Source organism: Netta rufina (genome assembly GCF_964035555.1).
Source record: "Netta rufina genome assembly, chromosome: 1".
Lineage (NCBI taxonomy): Eukaryota > Metazoa > Chordata > Aves > Anseriformes > Anatidae > Netta > Netta rufina.
This window is the reverse complement of record NC_140123.1, coordinates 133,222,553-133,234,365: the sequence shown is the minus strand read 5'-3', so window position 1 is coordinate 133,234,365 and position 11,813 is coordinate 133,222,553.

The following is an 11,813-nucleotide window of genomic DNA, read 5'->3' as shown; positions in this document are numbered from 1 at the left end:
CTGGAAAGTTACTCAGTATACCAGTGCTACATTCTCCAGTTTTGTGGGAAACAACACACATGAAATATATGCCTATTTCCTGAACATCCCAATGATAACCCTGAATTCATTGCAGTCAGGCAATGCAAGCCTGCATTTTTAGATGAATAATTGAAAACATAGGAACAAAAGCACCTGACTTCTTCCTATATGCGATAACTGGAGTTAATTTAAAAATCAAAAGAAAAGGGATATAGCAACAATTTTTAAATATTGAACTTAAAAGCTTTCTCTTAAAAGTCACATGTTCAAGTCAAAACTGTCCCTAGGCACCTTTAATGTACTCGTGGCAGTAATGCAGCAAATAACTCAAGGTTATTTTCTTTGGCAGCAATTTCAAAGCAAATCTTTGTGCAAAGTATGATTTCTTTTCCTTGAACAATGGGCTGGATTCATAAAAGGTGTAATGGGTACATGTAGTGGGTTTACGCGTAAACCCACTACGGTACATTTGTTAGTTTTTCAATTTTAACAATTAAGGGGTATGTGTGTAAAAATAGCACGTAGGAAAATAATGAATAGTTGTTTATAATTAGCATATTTTTATACTTAGAAAACCAGAACCCATTTCTGCAGTTATTAAATGTGCATTGTCAGCTTCATTTTTTTTTTTTTGAAAATTGCCAACTTAAAAAAAGAAAATTCAGTTGGATTGTTGCTTAAGGAATATATACTGAAATAAAAAGCAAACTCAGACTTTAAAGTGTATAGAACAATATATAGCTTTCTTTTGCCTGATTGTGTCAGCACTGAGATATGTGCTAGCCTGCTGGCTTTTAAGCAAAAATTGTTCAAAAATCTCCCATTATGGATCTGTGTAGTACAGCTGTATCATGGCATTGATTCAAGAATATTATGGCTGCACTAGATTGGATGCTTCAGCTTATCAGTGCCAAAACTAGCATTAAAGTTAAATGTAGCTGGCATTCATGTACTCTGAAAGACTGTGCTTGCAAGAACAGGGCTTTAAAGATGGTCTGCTCCAATGTCCCTTGAATGTAATGTAAGTATTTTCATTGTGACTTGTTTCAATCCAGTCCTTCCACCTTGGTTGTACAGCAGAAACAGTGATTGAACAGATATTGGACATATGGAATTATTGGATTTTTTTTTTTTTCAGATGATAACCTACGAATTGATTTAGGTTTTATAAATATGGGAATAAATAAGGAAAGCATAGAAATAAATAGGAAAGTAATTTAATGACAGGAAGTGCAAAGGAAAAGGTTAACTTAAAGTACTGAAAGTTTGTCACCCTTTTTAATGAGCTGAAAGGTATCCTCATCTCTGGAAAGGAAACATAGGAAGATCATAACCTAGGATTTCTGAGTCACCCTGTGTTTTCTTTCTTCCCTCTGTAGAGAAGGATAGAAGAGACTGTTGTCAGTGTTTAAAGGTGGTCTTTGGCAATACCTTCTTTGGCCAATAAATTTATTAAAGTAATCATAGCAATGGTAAGGACAGATAATTGGTCTTTTAAGGCATATCAACATAGCTCAATCAAGAATGATGTTGCATAATTTGTGTTCTCTTTATATGCCCATACAATGGCAATAGTAAGTCTCCTATTGATTTTTATCACGGACAGGCTCTGGCCCAATTTCAGTGGCTGCACAGACCAACTCAATCTCCATGCATTGTGTGTCCAGTGTCATATCCCACCTCTTCTGTAGTGTTGTGGTTTACAGTATGGTCACCATTGTATGATGGTGAGATCCTTGCCTGTTCTTGGGGATTTGTGTTCCTATATAAGAGGCTGGAATATAAAGAAAAGCTGACAAAAGTGCAGTTTTGAACCAATAATTAGTTCTGTGTTTCTATTTGTTTATTAAATAGGATTGAGTTTCCATCCTTGACATACACAGGTCCATAATAAGCCATTTTGTTCAAAACAGTAGAAATTGCCCGAGAGTAGTAATAGGAAGTTCCTAGGGGAAAGAATGCCACTGTTTTCATGTAATAGAATACACAGTACCCCATGGGTTGCTGCAAACTGTTACTAATGTAGGATTATGACTGAAGAGTGTTCCTGTTCTGTAGTAAGACCATGGTACTTTGTGTATGTATCTGCTTTTTGTTGTAGGTTAGGGTTTTTTGGTAGTTCAAAAAATTGAGCTGTAAACAAGGGAGAATTTCCGACACTCCAAAGATGTTCCAAAGTATCATTCTTGATGATGAGGAATACTATTAACTTGATCTTTCTCCTGGCCTTTTCATAAAATACATGTAGAATCATAGAATGGCCTGGGTTGAAAAGGGCCTTAAAGTTCATCTGGTTTCAACCCCCCTGCTCTGGGCAGGGTTGCCAACCACTAGAGCAGGCTTCCCAGAGCCGCATCCAGCCTAGCCTTGAATGCCTCCAGGGATGAGGCATCCACAACCTATCTGGGCAACCTGTTCCAGTGCCTCACCACTCTCTGAGTGGAAAAACTTTCTCTTAATTTCTAACCTAAATCTCCCCTGTCTGTTTGAAACCATTCCCTGTTGTCCTATCACTATTAACACATATAAACAGGCATTCCCCCTCCTGTTTACATGCTTCCCTCAAATAGTGGAAGGCCGCAATGAGGTCTCCCTGGAACCTTCTCTTCTCCAAGCTAAACAAGCCCAGTTCCCTCAACCTTTCTGCATAGGAGAGGTGCTCCAGCCCTCTGATCATCTTAGTGGCCCTCTTCTGGACCCATTCCAAGAGCTCCACATCCTTCTTGTGCTGGGGGCCCTTCTTGTGCTGGGGGCGGAGGGTTGGAGAAAGTGGAAGAAAATTGTCAGGGCCAGGATGGAAAGGAGAGGAAGGGAGATGAAGGAATGGCAGGCAAGGAAGGCTGTTGTCTTGCAGCCTGAATCCTAGGAAAGACAGGCTTTGATAAGATGTTTTAAGTGTGGCCAGGCTGCCCACTTCAGATAGGAATATCCAGAGTAGAAGAAGGAGGACAGAAGGAAAATGGGATGAAATATAGTATACTGATAAGTTGTTTCAGCCTCCTGGAGGGAGAAAGATACGGAATTAAGTTGGCCAATGACTGAGCCTTTGGTGAAAGTGTGAGAAACACTCCGTAACCAATAACTTAGGCTCAGGCGAGGATCCCAGTGAAGTAGTAATTTATTCGCGATTGCAATGGTGGGCACCCCACAAGCAGGAGAGCGCATCTACTAGTTCCAAAACACAGTTTATATACTTTTTGATGACAGGACCCTCCCCTGTTTCCCCACTGAGTGGGTAATCCAGGTTCACAATCTATCTGATGCTTCACAAACAATGCATGGCTTTCAGTAGCCGGCCTGTTAAATTTCAATTTCCTTTTGCCATTTTTACTGTTTGAAGTGGTAATGTTTCTTCACTTATCTGACTTAACGCTGTGATTTTCACCTAATTGTCCTAAGGAGTCTGGTTGTCTGCATTTCTCATGGTCACCTGCTTAAGCTTTCTTATCACTATAAGCATATCTCAGTACCACATTCCTTCCTTCTAAACAATGTAACTCTGCAAAAACAACATTTCTATTCCTACAAAAGTAAGTGTTAAAAAGGGATACTGAAGGTGTTAAAGGTGTGGTATATAGAATTTGACAGAGCTGTTTGAAGTTGAATGAGCAGGGAAAGAGGATGTAGGCATTATCTAAGTAACAGTTGTTATAAATGAAGTCTCAACTCTGTTGAGGGATTTTTGAAATTGAAACAGCAAGAATCCCATGGCTTGCTGTAGCTGAGCAAACCAGGGCAACTATGAGAAGTTCCCATGACAGTGTTCCCACATCGCCCAATTGAGGAATTCAGGAAAATATTGTTACCCGTAGCTGGCTTCAAGGACAAGGTCTATGTGACTGCTAATCACAAGGGGGTTGTTTTCTTGCAGGTGGGGTTGTTTCCTTGTAGTTGTTTGTCTGAGTGCTTTTGACCAATAATCTTGTGTGAAACACCGTCCGCCCCTGTTAAGTTCACTATAAAAGTTAGGCTATTCGGGCAATAAAAGGGAGCATGATCTGACTCTACTGGTGTCTGTCGTGCTTTTGGCTGTGCTTCCTGCAACATATGGCGCCCGAACAGGCTGAGGCTGGGACATTGGAGCGGCGCCAGGAGACCCGAGGCCCACGGAAAGCCTACCACTGCACGGAGAGAGCACTGACTGATGCTGCAGAGCTACGGCCAGCTACAAGAGACAAGGACAGACCTGGTGGACGCCGGAACACCTGAGAGACGTTGAAACACTCTACACACCGACTTGAACAAACGAATCGCGGAGGGACATGGGAAACGGAATTGTGGCGGGACGAGGGAAATGGAATCGCGGAGGGACATGGGAAACGGAGCCGCGGAAAATGTGGGAAATTGAAGTAATCGCGGTGCGATGCGGGACATCCGAGATCGAGTTGATATGGGAGACCGGAGGCATCAGTGGACAACGGCAGCCGACCCTCACCGTGTGGTGAGTCAGCACATAGCAGAGGGGCGGACATCAGGACCCTGCAGCCTGTCTGACGTAACCATGTAAGCAGCGGCGGCTGTGCTGCTTCTCTCTGGCATTCTTTTTATAAGAGGTTTATCTTGCAATGCAAAAAAGACTATTCGTCCCCAGATCAGTGTTATAACTATGTTTCTGGATAACATTCCGTGGGGTTGCCACATTCTACAGATTACTAATGACAACTTAGCTCTATTACTACCTTTATTGCAGGGCAGGAGTGCAGAGACGCAGATTACACTGCCAAATGACCACCAGCAGGCTCTTTCACAAACTGCTTCTAAGGTTGCAGCTGGCACTGCCTGCAGCCGTATAGCAGACGTTACACTCTCTTTCCTAACTAGTAATCATGTGTCTCATCCATTTGTGGTGAATAGTCAGCGGCAAAAAGAAAAGGGGGAGAGTAACGGGCGACAAAGACAGAAACGGTACCAGGAGGATGCCACTGACACTAACAGCACGGGTAATAGGAGTAGTATGAGTGACACAGGTGCAGGGTGGCGGCAGGCGCTGCCGCGTTGTGGGGCACTCTGCCTGCTGCTCGCCCTTGCCAGCCTGTGCACTGCTGCCGACGGTGCTAGAGCAAAATGTGAAGACTGCTCAGATGGCAGTGATGAGAGTGCTTGTGTGAAGAAGACGTGTGCTGAATCTGACTTTGTGTGCAACAGTGGTCAGTGTGTGCCAAACAGATGGCAGTGTGATGGGGACCCGGATTGTGAAGATGGGTCTGACGAAAGTGCTGAGCTGTGTCATATGAGAACAGTGTCATGGAAATGTGATGGTGAAAAAAGACTGTGACAGTGGAGAAGATGAAGAGAATTGTGGCGATGTGACAGAGATCCTTATTGTAAGGATGGAAGTGATGAAATTAACTGCCCTTCCTGGACCTGCAGGCCAGACCAGTTCAGATGTGAAGATGGGAACTGTGTCCATAGGAGTAGGCAGTGCAGTGGTGTGAGAGACTGTCTGGATGGCACTGATGAAGCAAACTGTAACAATGTAATTCAGTGCTCTGGACCTGGCAAATTCAAGTGCAGAAGTGGAGAATGCATAGATATCAATAAAGTGTGTAACCAGCAGAGAGACTGCAAGGACTGGGGTGATGAGCCCCTGAAGGAATGCAACATAAATGAATGTGACTGTCCAGCTGGGTTTGAGTTTGTAGACAAGAGAAACTGTGGAGATATTGATGAATGTCAAAACCCTGGTATCTGTAGTCAAATCTGTATCAACCTGAAGGGTGGCTACAAATGTGAATGTAGCCATGGCTATCAGATGAATCCTGCTACAGGAACCTGGAAAGGGCCATACGGGTACAAAAATACAAATAACACCTGTGATTACAATGACACCGCTAAGCAGGGTTTAGGGGTTTAAGGCACGGAGACAAGGGGTAACAACTACAGTGTTTGGAACAATTGTACAGCTTTGGCCTTACCTCCTGATGTTTTTCTGATTTGTGGGGATAGGGCCTGGCAAGGTATCCCTGCAAATGCTATCAGATGTCCATGTTACTTAGATAAACTCATTGTATTTGCTCGTAGCTTGTTACAGTTGCGTGAGATCACCAGACATAAATGGGCATTGCTCACACTGGACTGCAATGATAATGTTGAATTGTGTGGGGTTGCAGCTAGAGCGGCATTGGCAATTTTAGTGCCTGGAGCGGCACCTCCGGCTGCACGTAACAACTTAGAAAAATTGGTATGCTGGGCCGAGAAGCAAGCCTATGCCACGACAGAGATACTTGAGGAGATGTTACCAGATCAAAATAGTCTGCGACATCTGCTTTAACAGGATCAAGCTGCTATTGACTACTTGTTTTTGGCTCAAAGGAATGGGTGTGAGGACTTTAAGGGAAACCTTAAAGTTTAAACCTTTTTGATCATAATGAGTCAATTCACAAATCCATTACTTTCCTGAAAGAGCACATGAGTAAGATTCAATATGGTATCAATCCTTTCAATCAATGGTTCACTGATTTGTTTGAAACAATGCATAGATGGTTACTGGGATTAGTCTAAGAGGGATTAAGGATTCTGTTTGCTGTGGTGTCAATCATCATTGCATGTGGTATTGTGATAAAAGTGGTTAAAGGGTTACTTGCAAAAATGTTATATTGGGCGTGGTTTGCTCAAAAAAGTTAACAATTCCCCCTTTTTTCTTTTTTTTTTTTTTGAGGGATTTTTGAAACAGCAAGAATCCCATGGCTTGCTGTAGCTGAGCAAACCAAGCTACCAGAGCAACTATGAGAAGTTCCCATGACAGTGTTCCCACATCGCCCAATTGAGGAATTCAGGAAAATATTGTTACCTGTAGCTGGCTTCAAGGACAAGGTCTATGTGACTGCTAATCACAAGGGGGTTGTTTTCTTGCAGGTGGGGTTGTTTCCTTGTAGTTGTTTGTCTGAGTGCTTTTGACCAATAATCTTGTGTGAAACACTGTCCGCCCCTGTTAAGTTCACTATAAAAGTTAGGCTATACAGGCAATAAAAGGGAGCATGATCTGACTCTACTGGTGTCTGTCGTGCTTGCGGCCGTGCTTCCTGCAACACAACTCAATCTGAATTTAATAATATTTATACTTACAAAAGGTATAAAAGCTATAAAAGGTATAAAAGGCAAGTAAACAGCGCTGGCTGTGCTGGGAGTCTACGCTCCACCAACATGCACACATGAACATCAAACACTCTAAATATATAGAATGTTGCTTTACATACTAAACCCGAGTATGCCTATACATATGTACAATCAGAAAAGGTAACAAACAATCCTTTAAATTCCATGACTTAACAGTCTCAATTTTCCATTCCTTTTCCTGATTACAAACAAGTCTCCATTTTCCATTCCTTTTGAACAACATGTCTTGCTTTAAGTTGTCAAGCAACTCAGTCTTCAGGCCCTATGTATCCTGTTCTTCCCAGATTGAAGAAAAACATACCCATCTCCTTTTCAAGGCCAATGAGGCCTGGGTCAAAAGGCACGTTCAGGTCAACAGGGGGCGTAACAGCAAAAGCATTCAATGGCTGTAGCAGCTTAGGGGCCCATGGCGTAGCAGTCGGATCAGTAAAGGAGCCCGCAGATCCCTCACTATCTGGCAAGCCACACGTTTGTGATTGTGGCTCCACATGGCTCTTTAAGGCCTCAGAGACTGCTCGCCATGTGCCAAGCAATCCCACTGCAACCTTGTCATTTTTAGTTGCAGAGTCCCACACCTTGACCTCAGTTTGGTCCCATATTTCAGGATCATAAACTGTCTGATTTTTAATAAGGACAATAAGCTGTAAGGTTAGGACAGTCTTTGTTCCTAAGAATGTATGATTCCCTATGATTCCCCATAATGCGCAACTGCTTACCAGCGAGAGGCAGTTGTGTGCACGGGTCCTCTTCTCTCAGCTCAAGCTTCTCTCCAGCTCCTGTGCGCCTGTTTCCAGTGACTTTCTGTATGAGCTTCTCTGAGCAGTTTGCTGAGTTTGGCCGAACCTATCTTCATGAGGCAATCAAAGTGCCTGTTCCCGTCCTGGTCTCCATTCTGCCAGCCTGTTCCTCTTCACTTATTTTTCCTGCTTCTTTATTGATGTAACTTCATCGTGTTGCCTTTTTCTTCTTTTTATCTTGAGGGCAGGCTCCCCTCTTATACCCTTCTCTCCACAGCAGATCTTTTCATAACAACTTTTCATTGGTCAAACAACTTTGAATGTAACAACAACAGCAAACACCCAGAAACTTCCATGTTTTAAAGGCTGGAGAACAAGAAACCATCTGGAGAACAAGAAACCGGAGACTGCATGGAGTCTCCTGATCACCCTTCTTTGTTCCCTCTAAACTGTTTTACATTCCTGATGGCCTCATCATTAAGAGTCTGATGTTATCTCAACCACGGGGCTTTCCTCCCAAATCTTGGCCACACGCCCAAATCTCCCCCTTCTTTATTAATATCAACCATTTTCTCGACATGAATTACCACTTATATTACCACTATATATTTTCCATATATAACACAGTCTAGAAGTTTTGGTATATTTGCTGTGGTGTTTGGCCAGTTTCCCAAGTATCGGTAAGGGACGGGATGGGGAGGGGACAGCTTGCTTCACCAGGGGCCTCTCCACAGGCCCTGGGGGTTTCCGCTTCGGTGCCTGCAGCGCCTTCTCCCCCTCCCTCTGCCTGACTGGTGTCTGTGGGGAGGTTTCACGCTCCTCAGTCTCCCAGCTGCTGTTGAGCAGCAGGTTTCTGTTTGTTTGTTTGTTTTCTTGGATGTTCTCTCACAGAGGCACAGGTTGTGCTGCTCATGTCTTGGCTCTGAGCCGCAGTACTGGTCCCTTCTCCGCTCTTGCCCTCTCCCTGATGCTTCTTAGGAAATGGTCCAGACTTACACACCCGATGGTTCTTCTATTTGCGTTCAGCTTTTCCATGAGTTAGTGGGGGCTCGATTCAAAACAGATAACCAATCATCTAGGTAAATTTTCCCACCTATTATTAAATTTTCAGGTAATTCAAGATGTTGTGGGTATCTCTACTGGAGGTGGCACTTGCCCTATGGGATTTTGGGGTCCCCAAATCCTTCTATTAGGGCCTTTATTTGGGTTTCCAATGATTGCTAATATTCTAATCAATACAAGATTTAATATACATATAACTAGCATCCAAAGGGTAGGTATGCCCTGGTATACTTCAAGTTCTTTTAAGCTTAATTTTCAGATCTCCAGGAGTAGACTCAACCTTCCAGGTTCCTGTTACGGGTCCTTTACTCATGATGCATGTGTCCACCCCTTTTCCACCGTTCTTATAGCCATCTCTTTGGTAGTTCAGTGAAGTCCACCTGTATTCTCTCAAACGGTCGATATGCAATTCTTCTTCCTCCAGCAGGTGCTTGCCTAATCACCTTCTTATTTACTTTTTGACACATTAAGCATCCTTGGACGGTTTGTTTGGCTATCTCATATATTTCTACACACCTATACAATTTTAGAAATTGATCACTCAGTGCTTTTGTTCCCCAGTGGGTTTGTAGGTGTAGCCGTAAAAGTAGACGCCTAGTTTGTTCCTTTGGAAGTATTTCTCTTCCATCAGGCAGAATCCATTTTCCTTCTTTCAGTTCTGCTCCTATATTCTTTATAATTTTTATTTCTGCTTCTGTATACTTTTTCTCTTGTGTCCCTTTTCCGTTATCCGTTTCTTGTAGGGTTAGGACTACATCATGCTTCCTAAGAGCTGCTTCTCTATCCGCTAGGTTATTCCCTCTTATGTGGAAGCCAGTTCCCTTTTGATGTCCTCTGACATGTACTACCGCAATCTCCCTAGGTCCTCTCAATGCCTGCAATATTTGAGTAACTAAAGTTTGGTGAATCAGCCCTTTTCCCTGTGTGCCTATGAGTCCCCTTTCTTCCCAAATTTTCCCAAATGTGTGGACTATTCCATAAACATATTTAGAGTCTGTATAAATAGTGCCACTTTTTCCTTTCAATAGTTCTAGGGCTCGTAATAATGCATAAAGTTCACATGCTTGAGCGGACCAGGAAGTGCTGAGTGGTCCCAATTCTATTAGGACCATATTCCCATTTACGATGGCATATCCTGATCTTCTTTTTCCATCTACTACTTTGGATGACCCATCAATAAATAATTTTTCCCCTGTTTCTAATTCTGTCTCCTCGAGATTGGGTCAGATTTTGGTTTGTAATTCAATCACTTCCAACAATCACTTGGCAGTTCTGTTAGGGGTTCCCCATATAGAAATTGTGCAGGACTCTGTGCAGCAGTTACTTTTAGTCCTAATCAGGGGAGTCGATCAGGATGGCCTTCAGCATCTTCAGCATCCTACTATCAGTTAACCATTTTTCAGCCTTTTGCTGGAGTACTCCCCTAACATTATGTGGAGTATATATCTTCAGAGGTGCCCTAAAAGTGAGTTTTCTAGCTTCCTCAATCAGTAAGGCAGTAGCCACAATTGCCTGTAAGCACACTGGCCACCACCTACTCACAGGGTCTAATAGTTTGGAACAATATCCCACAGGTTTCTTGGTTCCTGCCCATTCTTGAGTTAGTACTCCATATGCAGTTTGGTTAGAAACATTTACAAATAAATAAAAGGGTCTTTCTAAATCTGGGAGGCTCAACACTGGAGCTTCTATTAACGTTTTCTTGATCAACCTCAACTTTTCCTCATCTTCCTCGTTCCACTTAATTTTTTCTCCAGTCAATTTTTCATATAAAAACTTTGCCTTTTCACTAAACCCTTCAATCCAGGGCCTACAATATTCCAAGAGGCCGAGCAGTTGCCTCACTTCCTTCTTCATTACGGGTGATGACAGGACTAAAATCCCAGATACCCTGTCAGGATCCAATTTTTCTTTCGTTGGCTAAGCCAATGTCCTAAGTACCTTACTTCCTTTTCCACGAATTGTAATTTAGATGTTGAGACCTTCAACCCTTTTTTCCCTAAGAAATTAAGTAATTTAATAGTGGTTCTCCATGTCTCTTTTTCAGTCTCCCCAGCTATTAATAGGTCATCCACATATTGCAACAGTTTTACTTGCCCCTTTACCTCAAAAAGTTGTAATAATTTTTCTAAGGTTTGGCCAAATAAATTTGGGGATTCAGTAAATCCCTGAGGAAGTACAGTCCATCTAAGCTGTTGTCGCCTTCCTGTTTCAGGGTCTTCCCATTCAAAGGCGAAGTAATTCCGCGACCCTTCACTTAATGGGCAGGCCCAGAAAGCATCCTTCAAATGTATTATACTATACCATTTATGCTGAGGTGTTAGGTGGTTTAATAAAATATATGGGTTAGCCACCACTGGATATTTGGTTATGGTTCGCTGATTCACAGCCCTAAGATCCTGAACCAACCTATATGATCCATCAGCCTTTTTTACTGGCAAAATGGGGGTATTACATGGGGACATACACGGTTCCAGCATCCCCTTTTGGAGCAACCTGTCTATAACTGGTTTGAGTCCTCTTTTCCCCTCCAGTGGGATAGGATATTGCCTAATCCGTATTGGCTGCTGTGGATCCACTATTTCTACTACCAAGGGTTCCATATCTAATTTTCCTGAATCTCACTCTTGATACCATACTTTTGGGTCTATTTCTCCCTCATCTTCTTGGGTTAGGGTATATAACTGAATTTTTAATTCTCCCCCCTGGCTCTTGATTTCCAACCCTAATCTTATTATTAAGTCTCTTCCTAATAGATTGTGCTCAGCCTCAGGCACCAGCAATAGGTCATTGAGACATATTTTCTTTTCTGATTCTATTTCTATATTTTCCAATATAGGAACCTTAGAGGGCTCACCTTTTGCTCCTACTACCATG